The sequence below is a fragment of the Mandrillus leucophaeus genome, unplaced genomic scaffold (assembly GCF_000951045.1).
Source record: "Mandrillus leucophaeus isolate KB7577 unplaced genomic scaffold, Mleu.le_1.0 Scaffold293, whole genome shotgun sequence".
NCBI lineage: Eukaryota > Metazoa > Chordata > Mammalia > Primates > Cercopithecidae > Mandrillus > Mandrillus leucophaeus.
Window position 1 is genome coordinate 3,823,944 of NW_012103065.1, and position 13,870 is coordinate 3,837,813.

Sequence of the window (13,870 nt, forward strand, 5' to 3'; positions counted from 1 at the left end):
AGTGAGCCGAGATCACGCCACTGCACTCCAGCCTGGGCGACAGAGCGAGACTCAGTCTCAAAAAAAAAAAAATTAAAAAAAAAATTAAATTAAATAACTATATTTCTTAGTTATTTAAAAAAAAACTTATTTCTTAGTTATAGATTGGTCATTATGAGAAATACTCCCTAAATTGGTTCAAATATTGACATGCCAGAGATGTTGATTTATGAATTCACAAGGCACTTTGAGATTGAAAGCCATGATTTCCACTAGGAATGAATTTACATTCTGCTTTAGGGGAACAAGACGACTTTCACTGCTTAATCATTCTGTTAAGTACTTTGTTAGTCACAACTTTAGCCTCAAGCCTCTGTGGGGATTAGGGGAGCACACAGGAAAAGATTGACAAAGCTAAATTGAAAAGATTCGCTTGACTTAATATACAGGAACACTTTTGTTTCTTTACCAAATTTAAATTTCTAACTAGGATCATATTTTTACATAAAAACTACTTTGAGCACTAAAGGATAAAAACAATTCACATTTTCATATACATATGGGAGGAAAAAACCTTAAACATGCCTCCTTGATACTTGCTAGTACTAGAAATCTTGGTCTTACCGAGGAAAATTTGCAAAGATCTTTACAAAAGGATTTCTTACATAAATCCAGATACAGCCAAGTCATTTAGTCAATGATCAGTGGTTATGCTTTCTTGTAGCACTTCCTTGTTACTGCTGAACATCATGGTCTTCAGGGTATTGCAGGTATTCCATGAGGCCTTTGCTAGGAGAAGTGTGGACCAAAAACCAAAGTTATGAGCATTATTTGGAAGCTTGTTTGAAATACAAAATCTCAGGTGACACTCAAGACCTTGTGGATGACAATCTGCACTTTAACAAAATCTCCAGGTAGATCATATGCACGTTAAACTGAGAACCACTGTTCTAAACTTGTTAGGGTCTCACAGATGAGAGTCTCACCTTCACAGTCTCTATCACTTTCAAACAACAAGGATTTTCTATGTACCATTGAACACTCCCACTAAAATCAATGAGTCCTAGATTCCCTTCTGTGATTCAAAAAATTCTCCTTCTAAGTTGCAGTGAGCTAAGTTTCTGTCACTGGGAAGTAAGATGGATGATGTTTGAGGTACCTGGAAAGACAAATGACTCTGGGTTTCACACACCTTCAGATTACCATTACTGTTTTGTTCAAGTACTTAAAATGTAGAAATATCTTGGACTTATAGAATTATTTTCCAGATGAAGCCCTCTGTTGGCCTACATGAACTATGAGATTCCTATTTCACTTCTAACATAATTTAGATGTTATTTTACTAAAAGAGAATCCCCTACTAGGCTCTACTCCAAAATGATGTACATTTTGGAAGGGTCATTTACTTACGTGATGAGTTTCTTCTAATGTCTCCTTTTCTTAAGGGAAGCTTCTTAAGGGAAGTTTCTTAAGGGAAGTTTCATCACAATAAAATGAGTAGAAAGCCCTTTACAATAATTATTATGTTACTATGTAAACAAACCAAGTTTTAATGACAGTGTTGTCAGAGGCATTTGAACCAGACTGACTCCATCTTGAATAGCGGTTGGGTAAAGTAAGGCTGAGACTTACTGGGCTGCATTCTTAACTAAGAATGTTAAGGCATTCTTAGTCACAAGATGAGGTAGGAGGTCGGCACAAGGTACAGGTCACAGACCTTGCTGATAAACAGTTTGCAGTAAAGAAGCCAGCCAAAACCCACCAAGATGGTGACAAAAGTGACTTCTGGTTGTCCTCACTGTTCATTATACGTTAATTATAATGTATTGGCATGCTAAAAGGCACTTCCACCAGTGCCATGACAGTTTACAAATGCCATGGCAACTTCATGGAAGTTACCCTTTATGGTCTAAAAAAGGGAGGAACTTTCAGTTCCTCAGGAATTGCCCACCCCTTTCCTAGAAAACTCATGAATTATCCACACCTTGTTACATATAATCAAGAAATAACCATAAAGATGGTCAACCAGCAGCTCAGGCTGCTGCTCTGCATATGGAGTAGCTATTCTTAATTCTTTTACTTTCCTAAAAAACTTGCTTTCACTTTTGTTACTGGAAAGAGGTCCCAATCTAGCCCCAAAGAGAGGGTTCTTGGACTTCTTACAAGAAAGAATTTGGGGTGAATCCATACAGTAAAGTGAAAACAAGGTTATTAAGAAAGTAAAGGAATAAAAGAATTGCTACTCCATAGGCAGAGCAGCAACATGGACTGCTCTTTGGCTATTTTTATGGTTATTTCTTAATTATATGGTAAACAAGGGGTGGATTATTCATAAGTTTTTCAGGAAAGGGGTGGGCAATTCCTGGAACTGAGGGTTCCTCCACTTTTTAGATCATATAGGATAACTTCCTGAAGTTGCCATGGCATTTGTAAACTGTCATGCTGATGGGAGTGTCTTTTAGCAGGTTGATCCATTATAATGAGCATATAATGAGCAGTGAGGATGACCAGAGGTCACTTTTGTCACCATCTTGGTTTTGGTGGGTTTTGGATTTCTTTACCAATCCTTTTATCAGCAAGGTCTTTGTAACCTGTGCCTTGTGCCGACCTCCTGTCTCACTCATACTGTGACTTAGAATACCTAACTTCCTGAGAATGCTGCCCAGTAGGTCTCAGCCTTATCTTACCCATCCCCCATTCAAGATGGAGTTGCTCTGGTTTGAATACTTCTGACAGATTCTCCTCAAATTCTTTCTTGTGCGAAATCCAAGAACCCTCTCTTGTGGTCTGGATCGGGACCTCTTTTCTGATAACAGTGTGTGCCACAAGGAATGCCTCAAAGAAGAACACTGCACTGACAGTTTCTAAACAGCAGCTTAGAAGAGAGCTTAGAAGGGGAAGTGAGAGCAAATTGTATTGCTTATGAATTGGCTCTGGAGTTCTTAGGGCAAGATATCAGAAGCAGGATGCATCTTTGGATTGGTTGAGTTCTTAAAACGAGGATGGTTGGAATTGACATGAGATTCTAAGCGAAGAGAAAAAGTGTTGAGAGTCATCACACATTGTGAGGCTGTAATCACAAACCTAATGATGATGGTTGTTCCATTTTTCAGGATGGTGGAGGAGAAAGGCAAATTAAACTGATATGTTATACTTTTCCAAAATTAAAATCTCCATTTTTGTAATTATTCACTGTATGAAATATACTTTAACAAAACTAAATACACAAGAGGAAATATCCAATTAAATGCCATCTTGCCTTCAACAGCTAAAGGCTATGTGAAATCAGTTCTATCTCCATGTTTCTGTATATGCATTGTTTTATAAAACTGACATACTTCAAGAAAGGAAGATAGCTATCTAAAGCCATCAGTTACTGGGTGTCAAAACCGAGATATAAAGTTTGTATTGACTGTTCTAAATTCATTTATTCAGTCTTTCCTTCATATGACTACTAGTTGTATACTATAACTTACCACGCAGAATGCCCAGCTCCAAGAATATACCAGTGTACAGCAAAAGTAGACTAGTCAATGTCTTCTGTAACATAATTTACATACAACGAAATATTCAATCTTAAGAGTAATGTCACTCTAGAAAGTTCTCTGATGCCTCTTTCTAATCGACCTCCTCCCCATCCTTTGTGAGTTAAAGAACATTGTGATTTTTTTCTGCCATAACTTAGTTTTGCCTGTTCTAGAACTTCACATAAATAGAATCATTCATGTGTTCTTTATACACATGGAATTATTTGTGGCTTTTGTGTGAGGCTTTTTTTTTTTTTTTTTTTTGAGACGGAGTCTCTCTCTGTCACCCAGGCTGGTGTGCAGTGGCCGGATCTCAGCTCACTGCAAGCTCCTCCTCTTGGGTTCACGCCATTCTCCTGCCTCAGCCTCCCGAGTAGCTGGGACTACAGGCAACCGCCACTTCGCCCGGCTAGTTTTTTGTATTTTTTAGTAGAGACGGGGTTTCACCGTGTTAGCCAGGATGGTCTCGATCTCCTGACCTCGTGATCCGCCCGTCTCGGCCTCCCAAAGTGCTGGGATTACAGGCTTGAGCCACCGCGCCCGGCCGTGAGGCTTTTTAAAAAACATCTGAGCATAATATTTTTGAGATTCATTCACGTTGTATATTATTCATTTATTGCTGTGTAGCATTCCATTGTGGATACAGCACAATTTGTTTATTCATTCTAATAATGGACACTTGGGCTGTGTCCAGTTTTTTGCTATGATGAATAAAAATGCCATGAACCTTCCTGTACGAGGCTTTTTGTAGGACTGACACGATGGCTTACACTAGAAATTCCAGCTACTTGGGAGGTTAGGATGGGAAGATCGCTTAAAGTCAGGAGTTCCAGGCTGTAGTGAGCTATGATCACACCATGGCACTCCAGCCTAGATAATAGACTGAGATCCCATATGTAAAAGAAAAAAAATACCCCACTTTTTATAAATATATGTTTTTCATTCCTCAGGTATAAGGCATATATAAATCATACAAAAAAGCCAGATCATTTTTCAAAGAAGTTGTGCCATTTAACTCTCCCAGTAACAATGTGTGTTTGTATTGTTCTATAACCTCATCAACATTTAATATTTTCACTCAAATTTTAGCCCTTACTGGGGGTCCATCCATAGATAATTTAAAGAAAAACTACACAAATTTATTTTCTCATCTCCTAATAATGTTCCCATTAATTATATACTCCTTTTATATTTCTAACTTTTTTCAAAAATACTTGTAGTAGGCTTGGGTTATGTATTAATGTCTGGGTAAAGTGTACCTTCTTATTTGCCTAATAATGAGGCCTTATAAATTAGGGAAAATAACCTTCTGTTATTTGAGGTTTTACTTGGTGAGTCCAAGGTTCTTTCATCATCTTGGAAAGGAAGTTATGAATCTTCCTCATAACCTGAATCCTTCCTAAAGCAACACTTGACAAATGGCCATCCATATTCTGCTTAGTCACTACCCGTAATGAGTGGTCTGCTTTACATGACATCCCAATCCATGTTTTAATGTTCATAGTTTGTTGTTGCTGAATAACTCCAATTTGATCTCAGGTTTTTTATAGAATACCTCATTATGACAATGTGACATATCATTCATTCATTAAATGCATGTGTACTCATTTATAACAAACATTATCACATATTCCAGACAGTTTCTGGGCAAAGTATTCAGGATCCAGTAGTGAATAGCAATGTCCTTACCTACATGAATTGTTTTTAGTTTAGAAATTAATCATTTGCTAACATTGTTATTTACCTGGTTTTCCCTGGTCTCTTTTTCAAAATACAAAGTAGCACTTACAGGTGAACTCTGCCCATTATGGAGATGTATTTATAGCAACACCAGGAAGCTATTTGTTTTCTTAAAAGATGGGGTCTGCAGCCTCAATCTCCTGGCCTCAAGTCTCTCATCCAGTTTCCTATAATTACCTGAAATAAGAATATTGTTTTCTTCTTTTTTTTTTTTTTTTCCGAGACGGAGTCTCGCAGCTCTGTCGCCCAGGCTGGAGTGCAGTGGCCGGATCTCAGCTCACTGCAAGCTCCGCCTCCCGGGTTTACGCCATTCTCCTGCCTCAGCCTCCCGAGTAGCTGGGACTACAGGCGCCCGCCACCACACCCAGCTAATTATTTTTTTGTATTTTTTTTTTTTTAGTAGAGACGGGGTTTCACCGTGTTAGCCAGGATGGTCTCGATCTCCCGACCTCGTGATCCGCCCGTCTCGGCCTCCCAAAGTGCTGGGATTACAGGCTTGAGCCACCGCGCCCGGCCAAGAATATTGTTTTCTAATATTCTTTTTCATTTAACATGTCTAACTATTAAATTTTATTAAGCTAAAAATCTCCTAAAATGTCAATGCTTTGTTTGTTAACAAGTTGTGCTCTTCTCTAATAGAATATTAAAATGCATTTATATAAGTTGTCCTGTATTCTGTGAGCATATTTACAAAAAATGGCTTAAGGTTATCTAGAAAGTCCAATGTCTAGGGCTTCCTCAGAGACAGTATCTACTGGCTGCTTTTTTCTGGTGTATAGGCCATACTTTCTTGATTCTTTGCATGTCTCCTAATTATTTTGTTAAAAACTAGAAAGTTAAATAATATAATGTGCCAACTGTAGAAATTAGATCTTTCTTCAGGTTTATTATTTTTGCTGTTTCTTGTTGTGGTGGATTTCTGGAACTAATTCTTTAAAGTCTGTATTTTTTATTATGTGTGGCCACTGAGGTTTCTTCTCTGTTAAGCTTTGTGGTCTGGTAATGGTTGAACAGAGATTCCCCGGAATGCTTTGAATAAATAAGTCTCTCAGCTCTTGCCAAGGGCTGACTATGTGTGTGCGTGTGTGTGCGTGCGTGTGTGTGTGTGTGTGTGTGTGTGTGTGTTGGGGTATTGTCAGAGGCGTTTTAACCAGAGCAACTCCATCTTGAATAGGAGCTGGGTAAAATAAGGCTGAGACCTGATGGGCTGCATTCCCAGTAGGTTAGGCATTCTTAGTCACAGGATGAAATAGGAGGTTGACACAACATACAGGTCATAAAGACCTTGCTGATAAAACAGGTTGCAGTAAAGAAGCCGGCTAAAAACCACCAATACCAAAACAGTGATGAGAGGGACCTCTGGTCTTCCTTACTGCTCATTATACACTAGTTATAATGCATTAGCATGCTAAAAGACACTCCCACTAGTGCCATGATAGTTTACAGATGCCAGAGCAATATTAGGAAATTACCCTATATGGTCTAAAGTGGGGAGGAGCCCCCAGTTCTGGGAATTGCCCACCAGGAAACTCATGAATAATTCACCCCTTGTTTAGCATAAGCTGCTGCTCTGCCTATGGAGTAGCCATTCTTTTATTCCTTTACTTTCTTAATAAACTTGCTTTCACTTTATGGACTTTTCCTGAATTCTTTTTTGCACAAGATCCAAGAACCCTCTCTTGTGGTCTGGATGGGGACCCCTTTCCAGTAACAGTATGTTTCCAGTACTCCTGAAGGCAATTTACAACTCCTTCTCAGTCTTCACTTCCAACTTGCACAGAACCTCAAGGTCAATCAGAGGCAAGAGATTTGGGCTGTCTTCGTCGTTCTTGGTTATAGGCCCAGCACTGAGTGTCCGTGAGGAATTCTACATTTCCAGAAACGTCTGAGCTTTTCATAGCCCTTTATGGACATTCAATTCCTGCTTTTCCAAAGAATTATCACTTGGTGTTTTCTACTAATGTTCTGAAAAGAGTGCTGTTCATGCAGAGGGATCTCTCATTCGGGTCAAATGAAAAGAAGCCCCTCAAGATGGAGCTTCTTGGCAAGCTGCCATATAGGTCAAATAGTGACAGGTTTTTGAGGTTGGGGCTTGGGGACACTCCAAACCAGTTGGCCTCTCCTAGGGCTTGCTGGGCTGCTGGTTTTCAACTGCTGTAGTTGTAAGATTTTTGGTTTCCAAGGCTACTGCAGAGCAGGGGAAGGGACACATAAAAGACACATTAAATATCATAAAGCTCACAGTTCATGCTAAGATTCACTTGTTTTTCTAGAGTGAATGCTCCTCAGATTGTTGCATGACTTTAGTTAATTTCCAGAATTCTGAAAATGTTCATTTTGACAGTGTTTGCCAGTGTTATTATTACTTTTATGCAAGATTGAATTTTCAGAAGTCTTTACTTTGCTTTTCCAGGAGTTAGCCCTCTATCTTGCAAATTTTATCATTACAAATGGGAAAATAATACTACCATTTCATAACACTAACAAGTCATATCACATTTTTTCTAAATGCCCTTCTAGTCTTCATTCATATAAATGCATTTCATATGATACAATAATAACAATATTTGTAGTGTGATTATTTTTCTCGATATTGTATCATGAACATTTTCTGTTTCTACATTTCTAATTCTGTGTTCCATATTACTGACATCTTACAATTTATTGCTTCTTTACTTTGTTTATTTGCCTCTAATTGTTTGAGATTATTAAAAAATGCTATGATGTCTAATTTCATGAATATAACATGTTTCTCCCTTTGGATATTTTTCTTATGAAAAATTTCTAGGAAGCAGAATTAGCAGGTCAAATGATTCTTACATAACTTTAAAAAAATAGGAAGCATAATTAGCAGATCAAATGATTCTTATATAACTTCTAAAAAGTACAATACACTTTCCAAGATAGGACTGTATTTATAGTTATTTATTATTTCTCCCATCTCTTTATTTTTGTACACATGCCTGCCTTGTGAACATCTTTTTATTTTATGAGGTTAAGGAACCTACCAATAAAAATGTCCTTGGTATACCTTTTGTAAGCATTTGTACATCTTATTTCTCTACTCGTACTTTTTAACAGTTAGTGAAATGACCAGTAGGGTTAAGCAAATGGAAATGTTTTATGCTATTTAAACTAAGATAATATTTATTAATATATTATCTATATTACAAGCTTCACTAGGTAATATTGAATTCCCTTAGGCAAGTGCATGCCTTATTTTGGGCATGAATTTTGGGCATGACTCAACTGGGAATTCTTGTAAAGGTCAGATTCTGAATTAGTGGATCTGGGGCACAGTCGAAGAATATGCATTTCTAATAAGTTCCATGAGCCATGAACCACAATGTGGATAGCAAGACCTTGTGACATTCTTCTGTATTTGTATTACTGCCCAGATGGTTAAAGGGATGAATTTAATAGTATACTAGTTCTGGTCAAATCTTGTTTTGAAATCTTCACCTTATTTAAAGAAATATCCTGGGATTAGGACTAGAATGTGAATAGACGGATTTAAAAATGATTCCTGGTGCATCCTCATGGAGCAGACATACTCACTGATTAGTTCCCATCCTTCTAAAGACAGCATCCTTCCCTTTCTCCTGTCTATCCATTCTCTAGGAGCCTATTTTAGAAGACATCACCTAAAGTTCAAAGCTTGATAAAAACACCTTGTTACTTTTCACTGGTTGTTAAATTGTATCAAGGATATAAATTGTTTAAATGAACAATATCTTTTAGTATCAATACTAAACTATTCTCTCTGATTTTTAAGCTTAAAATTGAAAGTAGGATCACAGCAACTCTCGGGAGGTATTTGCTTCATTATGGTAGGCAGTATTTCCAGTTCCAGTGCTTTTGTGATATACCTATCATCTTCTATTCTTTAAAAAAAATGCAGACAGATGGCTATTTAGATTTTATGAATGGATTTTTAAAAAAATGCACATTTACCAGGATGTGCATTGTCAGTAGGATTTAGGGTATTAGCATATTCATTGTTCAAGTTTTAAAGTATTACAATAGAATTCTCTTCTTTAATGGAACTGTATATTATTTGAATTAAACAAAATAGTTATATCTTTAGTTTTTTAAAATTAACTGTTTTATATGGCTTAATAATGTGAAGTAAGTATTGTAATATTAAGTAGATCACTTAAAGTCATATATAAATAAATCACAAGTGACTCAGGACAACCATAATGGATTGTGCAGACTTAAGAGAAGAACTTCTTATAAATATGTTACCTTAAAAATTACAACAAACCAGGGATAAAACAGATAACACAAAATTACAGTCTGGTTTAAAAAAAATCTCTGGCCTAGAAAATGTGTGGCCTTAGTTGGAGGTAGTCCTCAACTGATCATGACCTCACATACATGCCAGAAGCAAATGAGGGAAGTATCTTATTTACAACATTGTAGGCTTCAAATCATTTCTTCGAAATTTTTTAAAGTACAAAACCAGAAAAATGGCCACAAATACAGGTAGATCTCAGAAATGAGAAATGTCTGAGATCTCAGCAAGCACAATAGCAGCAGCAGCAGCAGCAGAAACAGCTCTTCACATGCTGAAGAAATTAGAATGATCAGATTCAAGCTATAAAACGATTGTACCAACTATGTTTAAAGAAGCAACAGACAGGCTTGAAGATAATCTGCTGGAAACAGTAAAATAAAGTGACATGGAATTATTAAGAAGGAGCTGAAAAATGTATAAGGATAAAAATACATGAGAACTATTTTTAAAAATTTGGTACATATACTAAAGAACAGAGAAGTGAAATAGAGGATATAATGAAAAAGTATCATATAAATTCAATCAGGATCCTGGAAGGAGAGAAGATAGATTGGAACGGGGTGATATTCAAAGTGATAGTTCCTGAGAGTTTTCTAGAAATGATGAAAAGCTATAATTTACTAATTCAAGCAGCTGGAGAAAAAACAAAATCGCTAATTCAGATTGATAAGAAATTCTATATCTAGACACACCACAACTAAACTGTAGGGAAAAAGACAAATAGAAAATCCTAAAAGCAGTCATACTAAAAAAGAGAGAGATTACTTTCAGAAAAGTAGCATTCAGATTGAAAGAAAAAAAGGAAGTTATTCACAGTTAAAAGAAATGAGATTCTGAACACGTATGGAGCAATTGGTCTTTGAATGGAATAACATGTACTCTGTTGTAATAAGAATGAAGAAGATGGGTATAGATGAAAATGTTTATAGATTCATGAGAGAAATGAGAGTTTTCCCATCAATGAAATGTGAGACAGGATTATCAGTTAATGGTAAAGAAAAAGGGTATGGAAAGTCATGTATTCAAGAGTGGAAAACTAGAAAAATATATAATAGGATTGCAGGCAGTAATGAGTAAAATTACATGAGAATTGTGGAAAAGTGATATAGGAGAGGCAGCTATAGCTTGACAAAGCAGGTCCTGGGTGACAGGAGATTTGAGAGATTCTGCAGCAGAGCAGATCAAGTGACTGCAGACAGGAGGCTGGCGGAGCTGGCAAATGACAGCCAGAATGCATTTTGGAATATATTCAATTCTCTCAGTGACTTCCATAAGTGCTTAGGGAGGGGAACCTGGTAAAATATCATTGACTATCTTTAATCAAAAGTTGTAGGGCTCTCTAGGTAAATATTAAATTTATCTGTGATTTTTCACACGCTGGTTGAATCTCAGATCTGTAGTTTTCATATGCAATTAAATATCTGCGCAAGAATGCATGCTGCATTCTCTGCCACATTCACTCAGTGATTCCAGATTATTCTCTAGATATAGGTATAGAACTGCCCCATATCATTATCTTGCCCATCTCTGTAAGAAGACAGAAGTCCTATCACATTTTTTTCAGGGTCATCTTTAATATAAAGTTGTGGAGAATTCAAAGGCTGTGGCAAAGTTCAGAGGCCATTTCTTAGGCATTATTTTATCTGCTCCCATCTGTAAGATGGCAATAGTTTAAGCACATCAGAATATTTGAATTAGTGTATTGAAATCATCACTAGTTTAGTTTGAAAAAGAAAGTAATTTATGAGCCCACATTCTAGTTACAGCTTAAAAATATTTGAACAGCTGGGCAAACATTTCTTAATTGAATTAAAAGGAAGTAAAGAACAATTATTCACTGCAGTAATAGCATATAAATGGGTCCAATAAAAGCAATAGTGGGGATCATTGCACCCTAAGTACTTACTGCAGTTAACTAGCCTTGAGTTGTTGAGGAATAAATGCCTTTGTGATATGTGGGTAGCTCTAAGCAAGGACTAAATTGAGCAAATTCAACATTCCTCATGGTAAATAAGCATTTAACAATTCTATAACCTACTTCTCCCCAGCAATAACGATTACTTTTCATTACTGTACTATTTAAGTTGTTGTGGAACATTTAGCTTATATATGCGTTTAGAATTGTTCAAAAGTCCCTGGCATCTTCCTTTTGGTTGTGAAGTAAGTTTGGTAGTCTACACAGGGTAGCATTCAATAATCGAATACCAATTTCAGGGTTGAGTACAGTTATTGTTTCAAAGTTCTATTTACCATTTTATTTCTAGCATTTAGGTCAGTACCAGTCCATGCAGGTGTGTAATTCATTTACTGTATTAACTTATTATACTTAGTATAGTCATATCAAAACGCTCAAGGTCAAAGTTTGAAACATAGCTAAGTTCCTGAAAAGATCTTCACCTAAAATTGGAGTAAAGATCACTGTTCTTCTCTGTATTATTATGTGTAGCCATGTCATATTATTCTCTCTACATTCTCCATAGATGATTTAATATGTCACTCAGGGAAGCCTTGTTTGTCACTAAGTCCAGGACTTATCTTCAGTTTGTACATACTTCAAAATACATTTGCCAAGTGGGTAGGCTTAGAGTTGACTCATAGTTGCAAAATTCAGAGGTGTGTGCGTGTATGTCTCTCTCTGTGTGTGTATGTTTATTTGATGTATTATTTATTACAATAAGAAATATAACTGCTAAGTGAAGCATCACAATTTTTGTATGGGACACAACATTATTTTCACATTGCTTTTCACCTGATGAGAACTGACTTCAACCTAGGGCTTTATTTTCATATTTTAATGGATAATTGTATCAAACTAAGGTATCATGATTGGTCATTTCCCTTTCAAGGGTCTGTCAGCCACAGGGGTTGGTAATGGCAATGTTTACACTTCAGGGCTTCCTCCCGGAACAGCCAGCAGGAACACCATGTGTCGTCTTAACCAGCTCCGTTTTTTGTAGGTTTTTCTGCAGACAAAGCTCTATTCACCTTTTTCCCTTGACTTGACTTTTTCTTTAATAATTTATTTCAACTTAGGTAAGTTAATAGAACCAGAATGAAGTTACATCCAGATTTTTTGTTTGAAATGTTGCTACCCCTCGAACTTCATAGACACTCACTCATTTGACCCTAATGTAAGGCTCTTTGGTTCAAATATAGTCTTCAGCATGCTAATCACTGGTGACAAAATGAGGCACAATTTCCCAAGAAACAGAGTCAAAATTAAAGTCTAGAGCAATCATTTAATACATCTTGCTTGTAAATCTAGTTGCACAATAAATGGAATGGATAAAGTTTGGTGAAACCAGGTTGATTATAACACCTTACATTTGCATGAAATGCTGTATTTCACAAAGCCTGTTTGAAACATTACCTCATTTCAGTTATAAGTCCAAGTCTTCTTGACTGAGATTAGCCCAATAGTATATGTGTGTGTCACTGAGGTTCAGAGAAGTTGAGTAACACTTACTAAATAGAATATGTAGAGAAGTCTAAGGTTGTTGGTAATAATTTTCCTTAGATTAGAATGAATGCTGGTAGACATTTCAAAAGCCATGCCATACATATTTGTTCTTTGACCCTTAAAATATTCTTTCTTTATTGAAATGAACTTAGATATTCATTTAGACTATAGATAAATTAATGGGCATTCAAATTTTGTTACCTTCATTGTGATTTTTCTTGCTCATATTCTAAACATAATTTTCTTCTGACCTTTTGCTTGTGAAATAAACAGCTAGCATGAACTTTGGAAAATGAGTTTGGGTTCGATACATATTCATCAGATATATTTCTGTTGAAACTGTATTTTTTTTTAACTCTCACAGATTTGTGAAGAAACATTGTCATAGACAATTATTCAAGACACTGACAAGTTGATGAAAGTACTATAAGAACATCCAAGAGCATTTTATAGTTAAACATCATTGTTATTATTCACATTTAATTGTCCCAAATTCTCCATGAAAACAATAATCATTACCTAATTCTTTAAATATATTAATAATCCCTATTATGGGACATTAATATATATGATAATTGTTGATAATTGTATAAATCACTCATGATGCAAATTTTCCCTCTCAAAAAAAATTCTTGAACATGTTTCCAATTTGAATAAAAATTTCATGTCTCTCTAATAATCCCTTGAGTAGAAATCTAATAAAAGGATATGCATGCAAGAGAAAATTGCTGAAAGTTTTTTATTTCCCTTGATTTCAACTTTTATTTCTATAGTAAATACTATGAATTACTTAAAGGGCTGGATTTTTTTAGTAGTATTTTGCATATATATATATATACACACACACACACACACACACATTCC